The sequence below is a fragment of the Puntigrus tetrazona genome, chromosome 9, assembly GCF_018831695.1.
Source record: "Puntigrus tetrazona isolate hp1 chromosome 9, ASM1883169v1, whole genome shotgun sequence".
In the NCBI taxonomy this organism is placed as follows: Eukaryota; Metazoa; Chordata; class Actinopteri; order Cypriniformes; family Cyprinidae; genus Puntigrus; species Puntigrus tetrazona.
In genome coordinates this window covers 2332105-2341253 of record NC_056707.1, presented here as the reverse complement: position 1 = coordinate 2341253, position 9149 = coordinate 2332105, and the positions used below count along the sequence as shown (strand labels likewise).

The 9149-nt window shown below is 36.1% G+C and overlaps 1 pseudogene; it reads right to left on the bottom strand.

Annotated features, from left to right (window-relative positions):
- Positions 1–2864: 2864 nt before the first annotated feature.
- On the bottom strand, positions 2865–7277 carry LOC122352173 (annotated as a pseudogene).
- Between the last annotated feature and the right edge of the window lie 1872 nt (positions 7278–9149).

The window sequence follows — 9149 nt, the reverse complement described above, 5'->3', positions numbered from 1 at the left end:
ACTGTCCAAAAAGAGAGCCAGTAAAGCTACCAAAATTTCTAATGGCAATACAAAAAAAGGCTTGATGAGGAAAGCAGATTTTTTTTTTTCTTCAACAGGACAGAACAAATGGAGATCAAAGATAACTCAAACACTGATTGATCAAATATGCACATATAAATGGCAAATGTAAAGATTATGCTGATAATATGCTCATGATACTTAGCTGTATATTTCATCGCAGACCAGTGATACACACCAAATTGAGAATTTAACAGAATGCATAGTAGATATAAAAAACTGTATGATGAGTAACTTAATGCTAAATGCTAATGCTTAATGCTAAATTCTGAAAAAACGGAGGTGCAATTAATGGACCTAAAAACCCCACATGTAATAATCTAGAACACAGTCTAACACTTGATTGCTGCTCTGTTAATTCTTCATCAACAGTTAGATTTTAAAATCTTATTAATTACCTATAAAGACCTGAATGGTTTAGCTCCTCAATACTTGAGCGAGCTCTTATCACATTATAGTCCTGCACGTCCGCTGCATTCTCAAAACTCTGGCCATTTGATAATACCTAGAATATCAAAATTGACTGTGGGTGGCAAATCCTTTTCCTATCTAGCAAACTCGGAAACAATCTTCCTGACTCTGTTCGAGAAGCATACACACTCTGTCAGTTTAAATCTAGATTAAAGGCACATCTTTTTAACCTAGCCTACACATAACACACTACTACACTTTTATTATTCAAATTCGTTTAAAGGGATTGCTAGGCTGCATTAATTAGATCAGCTGGAACCGGGAACACTCCTCATAAAACACAATATATTTGTGACATCATAAAAAGAATGACATCTATGCTAATATTAGTCTTGTTTCTTGTATCCAGATTAGATGGTGGATCAGCACCCAGAGATTATGTTCATCAGAGACCAGAACACCTAGATGCGCCCCATGGACAGATCTGGATCTGATCTGATCTGGATACAAACTGAGAATCAGAATAAGAATGAAACACTTATTAGCATAGATACCATTCTCTTTATACAAATACATTGTGTTTTATAAGGAGTGTTCCTGATTGCGGCTGATCTAATTAATGCAGTCTAGCAATCTTTTAACGGATTTGAATAATAGAAGCGTAATAAAGAATAATAGAAGAATAATAAAAGAACTTTGTTTTAAATCTAGATTTAAACTGATAGAGTGTGAGTAAGAGCTCAGTTAAGTACTGAAAAGCTAAGCCTTTAAGGCTTTATTAAGCAACAAGATTTAAAATACATATGATATTTTGCAGGAGCAAGTGCAGTGGGCATATGGTCATACTTCCTGGTTCTAGTAAAGACTCTAGCTACAGAATTTTGGACCAGCTGTATAAAGACCAATAAAGCATTACAATAGTCTAACCTTGAGGTCATAAACGCATGGAATAGCATTTCAGCATTTCACGTTGAGAGCATAGTTTGCAATTTAAATATGTTTTTAAGACGGAAAAACACACTTCTGCAAATGCTAGAAATGTGGCTTTCAAAGGAAATATTGCTATCAATTAGCACACCTTTGTTGTGCAAACTGATGAAGAAGAATTGACAAAGCAATCATTAAGTGTTAGACGGTGTGTGGGTTTTTAGCTCCAATGATTTTTCAGAATTTAGCAGTAAGAAATTACTTTAGAGCAGTAAGAATTGCTTTACTTAGTTTTTGTATCAACTATGCATTCTGTTCTCAATCTGACAGTACACAAAATCTCCAGTCTTTCACATGCATCTTAAAGACCGTATTTAATCAGAATGTAAAGTGGGGGAGACACAGCAGTGTTTTGCCTAGACTGGACAAAGAGAATTGTGAAAATGCAAATGTGTCAAGTGATTATTAAATAATAGCACTTCCCAGCTGATGAAGACAGCATTATGTTGAAATTCAATCAAAATGTAAAATGAAACAAAAGAGAGAATGAAGAACCATGGTCCGTGGTTAGAGGGTGTCTTTCTGTTTCAAACATACATTTCCTGTGTTGTTTGCAGGTGACAAGCAGCAACAGCAAAAGATGATTTTTTATGAGAATACCCCCCCTTTCAATGTTATCATTAAGGTAAGTAACTGAATAAAAATACAATAAATAAAATAAGTAAAGGAAGAAAGAAAATAAACACATGCCAAGCATTGATCTTCACATTTATTATGTATTAAATATTCTTAATAAATTATTAATATATTAAAATGTAGTTGAAATATATTAAAATGTATTAATATGTGTTGTTATTGTTAAATTATAGTTTAATTTAAATAAAACTTTCTTTAACAAGGATCACTTAAAAAAAGAAAGAAAAAAAGGTGGTATGGTAGCACCTCTCTCAGACCACATCCTGTTATGAATTTCTCTATACCTGCTGTGGTCACAGTCACTCTCATGTCATCACAGTCTTTTCAAGTCAGCACTTCATGTTACACACTCACTGCAGAGCAGCCTTTTTTCATGCAGTCAATGAATTAAAGTTTTGATCTAAACAAAATTACTTCTGACCAAGTATAAATAAAAAATATACTTTAATAGAGTATTGGCAAATACATTGTCTTAAACATTCTATACAATGAATTGTTCTAATTAATGTGAAGCAAAATAATTTTATGCATCACTAGATTGTTGTGGCAGACTGTCAAACCTTTACACTGTTGAACCTTAATATTTAAGTACCTAAAAAAATGAGAGAGATCAATACTCTTTAACCTCACCCTAAAACTACAGTAGCTGCACAATCTGGTTACTATGCAGAGTAAGCTTGCAGGCATAATGAATCATAATGATTACTTGTCATTTAGCAGACACTTGAGTCACAAAAGTATTTTGCACAAACATATTTTCATGGACCCCTACATATACATTAATTTATATGTTACTCTTGTGGTATACAGATCTCACCTCACATATGATACCTTCATATGTAATACCCTTGTAAATAAATGGGTTCAGACAGCCTACATTCTTTTTAGATTCTTGCTTCTGTAGTTAATCTAAATGAGAATATTGGCTGCACATGCTTAAATTGCATACTTAACATTAAGAAGCAACAAGCCTGCGCAGAGACATTAGTGCTTCCTTTCACCTCTGTGTCTATGCTATAACAGGTATGAAATCTATAGATTTGAGACACAGATATCAGAATGAGATTGTAATTAGGGACAAGATCATGTAGGAACTAGGACATATCAGCTTGCGGCAACTGAAATCTAAACCAGTCAAATAGAGCAGTGGAGGCAATGTAAACAATTCTCTCAATGCATCTGCTTTCCAGCATATACTTTCCAAGGCTTGGTTAATGCCAGTTCTTTATTTCTTGGGTAAAGTTATAATGCTTTGGTCCTTTGGCAAAAAAAAGGCAGAAAATAATACAAAGATTGCTGCAATGCAGTCCGTAATGCTGATGTGAGATTCCACTCTTCTTTTTATCAACATTTTAAGCAAGAAAGTCATAAAAACCTATTAGTTCTTGTATAAAATTCTAGAACGTTTTGAGAACAGAAGTGTTTAATCTATGAATCTCCCACCACTCAAGCTCCTTACAAAGTATTCATCAGATTAGCAGTCATTGGTGTTTCTTTTAGCTGCCCTCTTCTTCCTCTACAGAGTGATTCAATCCAGGTATGAACTTTAGAAGGTGCTTGCGGACACTACCTTTTCTGCCTCTCCTTGCAGTGTCCCAAACATGGATGAAGGTGAATTTTCCCAGGTCGGGAGAGTGAACTGTTACTGCTGGTCAGGCTAATGCTGCGTGTTCTTGTCAGGGGTCGCAAAGCTCCTCCTTCCAGCTGAAAGAAACTTCCGTTTGGCTCAGTTGGGCTGAATGGACTTGAGTCATCAAATACTGATGACATAAAGGCTCCATCCTCACTATCATCTGTCATAATGCTGCGGCAGCTGCTGTCACTGGAAAAACGCTGCCCAGAATGTCCAGTTGGAGATGAGAGAGACAGCAAAGAGTCAACAGACGGATGCTGAGCACTCTCATTCAAATTACCTAGAACACAGATAGTGACATATGTAATCCTTGTCCTTTGAGTTATTTAACATCAGCTAAAACATGAGTCTGTTACGCATATGAGTATCAGATAAAAGACACAGATGGCCACAGTGACGGTTTAACTTGCATATTGCTCTTTTTTATTTTGATTGTTTCCATTTTAAATTCAAGTAAGTTGCTTTGGTTAAAACATTTGCTAGTTGACTAAATGTAAATGTAATGTACATTTTTTTGATTTTTCTCTGTACATTTAACTCAAAATTTTCTAGCGATTTGTTGCATTTAAATTTTTGTCCCAACTGAATGTATCGTTTTTTAAGCGGCAACACTGTCCCAATAGAAAAATGTGCAGGGCAATACAGAAATTTAATTGGGTCACTGGAAAACTTTAAATGCAACGAGTCAATAGAAAATTTTGAATGGGGAGGTGAAATGTTTTTTGTTTGTTTTTTACAGTGTAGCTTAAAAAAAAAAAATGTATATGTAGCATTTGCACATGCACAACTATCACACACCATACAAAATTTGGATGATCACTGAGCAAGCTACATCATAAAAAAAACCAAGGGAATGTAAACCTTTAAACATTTATTATTTGTGCATGCATTATTCATGTAAATTAATTTGTTTCAAATTCATATCATGAATCCGACTGTAACTTTCTCAGAGAGATGTATACTCTTCTCTCAGACAGTGGCCACTAACTGTCTGAACAGCTGGTTTTTTTTTTTTTTTTCTCACCTCTAGTAAGACGCTTTTCCTGAACTGTGAGAGATTGCAGTTCCACCCATTTCTCACGAAGAGTTTGCTGTGCCAAGGGAAAACACAGAAACTAGATCAGCATATATGAGTCAACTTTGTAAACGTGTATGTACAGTATACTTTATGTTGATCAGCAGCATTCATTTAAATGTTTCAGCATGTATGGAATACATTATCTTACAGGCTGCCTGAGACTTCTGAGTAAAGTTTCAGTTTTATGTACATGTGGTAAAGACACACAATCACACAAAATACCCACCTTAAGATAGCGCATCTTTTTCTCTAATTCAATTCTCTTCACAACACTCCCACTGACCGTCTCCAACCTTCACACAAAAACACAAGAGAAAAGAAAAGGTCTAGTTAACATAGATATTTATTTGTTTCTTTATTTTAAGTTCTGTTGCATTAGTTACTTCCCATCAACACAAAGTATAAACAAATTGTTAAATTAATTAATTGTTGGTTGCATCCAGAGAGTTCTGGATGATTGCTAAGTGACTGCACAAACTGAAAAAAAGTATTTGGCAAAAGTCACATTGGCAAGTCAAAAGAGTTCTTGTTTTAGTGATATTTTTGTCCCTAGATATGCATCAGGGTTGCATTTGTACATTCTTATTAAAAGTAAATATAAACTCCATAATAGAGAGTTAGTAAATGTGTGCTAGTTTGCAAATATTTTTCACAGCTATATACTCACTTCAGCATGTTAGCGGACTCTCGAATCAACTCAATTATGTGCTGGTGGGTAGATCCCTCAATACTGACTCCATTTACTGACAATATAATGTCATCTATCAAAGAGAGGGATAAAAAATAAATAAAGAGTAGTGAACATAATGCTGTAAGCAACACTTTTTCTAACAGTTTCACATCTAATATGGAATCACAACAGTGAAGTCTTAAAAGAGAGTCATTTTAATTGCTTTAAAACAGAGAGTTCAAAACAAAGTATATTTTTAAAAGGTTGACATTTAAAGAGAAATATTAACATTATAAGTAGACCTCAGGAAATATTAATGCATTGAATCAAGCAGTGATCAGACAGATCAGTCCTATCTATTAAAAAAATTACATATATGAGAAAGCATAAAATAACAGTCCATAAAGACCAAATAGAGCAAATGGCATGTGAACAGGCTCAGGTTAGATGGGTGGAGTGAGTAATGCTCTAAGAAAAGAATGCCGGAAAACCTGCTCACCAGCAGTCAAACCTGCAGTTTCAGCTGCACTGCCATCCTGCACACTGCAAACAAATGTACACATCTCCACCATACTGCTGTTCTTCACCTTAAGACCATACGTCTGCACAGAGAAACATAAATCCCAATGGAGCATTTAAAATGAACCTGTTATATGGATTGTGGTCATGTATGTACAATCGACAAAAATGGATACAGACAATTAAGCCATATTAAAAATTGTCTGAATTTAGACAGAAAGCACAATATAGCATTTCAAATGCAGAGAGGGGGTCTTAACATTAAGTTAGGGGATTAGGTCCACAGTTAATGATGACTAATGAAATAATGAGACACCTATGATTTTTCTTTTCTGTGAAAATGTAAGCTTTATACATCCACTAAAAGTCATTGCCACACTAGATTAAAAAGCCATTGCAAAAAAAAGTTTGTTCTTTGAAAGTAATTTGTTTGCAAGTAATTTCTATGATATGTTGCTATTGGTAATGAAATTCAGAAATCAGCCTACATATACTTCATGAAACATTTTAGTAAGTTCAATTATTCATGTGAAAATGCACTTAAAAAAAAAAAAAGAATGCATTTGATGCAGTATGAAGTATTGGTTAGGAGTGAAAAACATACCTGAACTTCGAATCCAAAGGCTTCATTGTCTTGTTTCTCCAATATAACCATTGTTCTGTGCAAAACACGAGAAACAGGCACTGTGAAAGGTTTAATGAGGGACATCATATATTCAGAATGAAGTGAATCAGTAAATTAGCCTTACCTTTGAGGATCAGTATAATCCACTAGAGTTGTAGAGAATGTTCTGTGCAGCTGCAAAAGAGTAATTCTCGGATAAAATAATGATGGGAAACTACAAGGAACTGCAAAGATCCTGCAGAAATGCATGTTTAAACAAGTTTTGAAAAAAAAATGTTTATCCATTAACATTACTTAAAGTAATGTTACACCTATAGTTGTAAAGTTATAGAATTCTAATCTCTTAGCATTTATGTTGCCATAAAAACAGATATAATAAAAATCCTATCACTGATCGTCACACCTTACTACGTGACAATGTTCCATTTTTGATCTCTTCAGTATTTGAGTTTTTAGCACTGTTGAATGAACGTCGTCGCCACAGTATGTTTTTCTTCTTTTGAGAGTTGTCGATTATGTAGCTGTCCAGGCTGCTAAGCTGTTTTAAAGGTGCTTTGAAGTTTTTATTGGATGTCATCATGCCTCCTTATTCATTGAACCACACTGTATGCAGCTGCAGGCTTCAGTGTGACTTGTCTGTATAAACAGCGGATATACCCGTGTCACGTGAGTATCAGGAACTAAAGACTTTGAGAATCAGTGTGTGGGTGTATGTTAACCATTTTATATGGTTCCTTTTTCCTCTTCTCTATTCTTTGCCCAGTGTGCTGTGGACAGAAATGGTGCATCTGCTTGTGATTGTTTCCTTGCTTGAACTCCTTTGAGAATTTTGTAGCAGTCTGAGAACAAACACGCATGAAGAACCACAGAAGTATCAAATCTCTTTCCTCTTTCATCTGTTTCCACAGTGCTGAACAGCTTTTACCTCTTTTTCTCTCTGTGAACAATCACACTTCTACCTCTTTCTCTCTCTGTGGTGACCTCTCTCTAAACTTTTACTTTTTACTTTTGTGGTCTACATAGAGGACCTGGCCTTACATGATTCAGTGAGGTTTAATACTTCCAAATAGTATCAGAAACTGAGTTGTCAGCCATTACAAAGGAGTAGTAGTGGTGGGAAGGTCAGGATGTGATGTCCCTAGTGGTGACATTTTTATTGATATATTATTCTCATCATGCCTTATATTTTTTATTTTGACATTATTTATTTATTTTTACACTGCATAAATATCTCAACATTGTAACACATGCTCTCAGACTCTAAATGCAGGAAAGATATTTCATTCATTCATGACCTCAAGATGTGACTATCAAAGTAAATATAACCTTGATCTGAACTACCAACACTAAGCAGATGTATGCTAAATAATGAGGAATGTCCTGAGCAGAACCTGATTTTGCTGAGTTCAACGTGTGTTCCTAGTTCAACATCTTTGTTGACCCTGGAACAACATTGTGATTAACCAATCAGATCTGAAGAAGAATCAGAGGCTTACTATCAGTGTTTGTTTCTTGCACATCAGTGTCATTCATCTATCATTTCTCTGATTTTAGGCATTACTCATGGGTGGAAGATCCAAGATGGCAGCACGGTAGGACGCAGCGGATACTTCGGGTCCCAAAAATTGTACTTTTATGTCTTTTAATGTCACCTGTTTGTCTCCAAACAAACTCTCGGTCAGTCTACTGCCAACTTACAAGGATATCACTCAAAAACACATCTATGCTCATCAAAGTTTCCGGATATTGGCAACACATGCTTGTCTTGTGGGTGACTACTGAAAAGCTACGAGGCCTTTGCTTACTGCTGAAGCCGGACCCTGAGATCATGGCCTTGTCTACTGGTGCAACCTGCACAAGGCAGCGTCAGAAGCAATGTGAGAGAGAACAGACACGCTGTAAGCGTTGAGGTATATGAGCTGGGTTAAAGGCTAACCCCACAAAACTAGCTCTTCCAATGCCCATGTTATCAAATGTTCGCTCTCTGGAAAACAAACTGGACTCATGCTACACAACATGAGGCAAGGGACTGTTGCTATACAGCGCCATCAGTGAACAACAAACAAATAACCCTGGTGGCTTTTTCACAATAACCAGTGACTTCAACCACACAAACCTAAAGGCAGTTTTGTCAAAGTTCTTCCAGCATGTGAACTTTGCAACGAGGGGAAACAACACACTGGACTTTACACAAAAGAGAAAACCGCATACATAGCTGAACCCCGCCCCACCTTGGGTACTCGTACAACATCACTGTTATGCTTCTCCTAGCATACAGACCACTACTCACACTTGCCGAACCAGTTCAAAAGCAGATCACAGTAAGGCCAGACAATGCCACTTCACAGATCACTGAAACCGTGACTGCTTACATCAAAAAGTGCATAGACGATGTGACAGTCACCAAGACCACCATACATGCCAACCAGAAGCCATGGATGACAGCAGAGGTCAGTGGGCTGCTTAAGACCAGAGAGAAAAGCATTTAGATCAGGGAACAAGACAGCCCTCAAAACAGCAAGAGCATGGT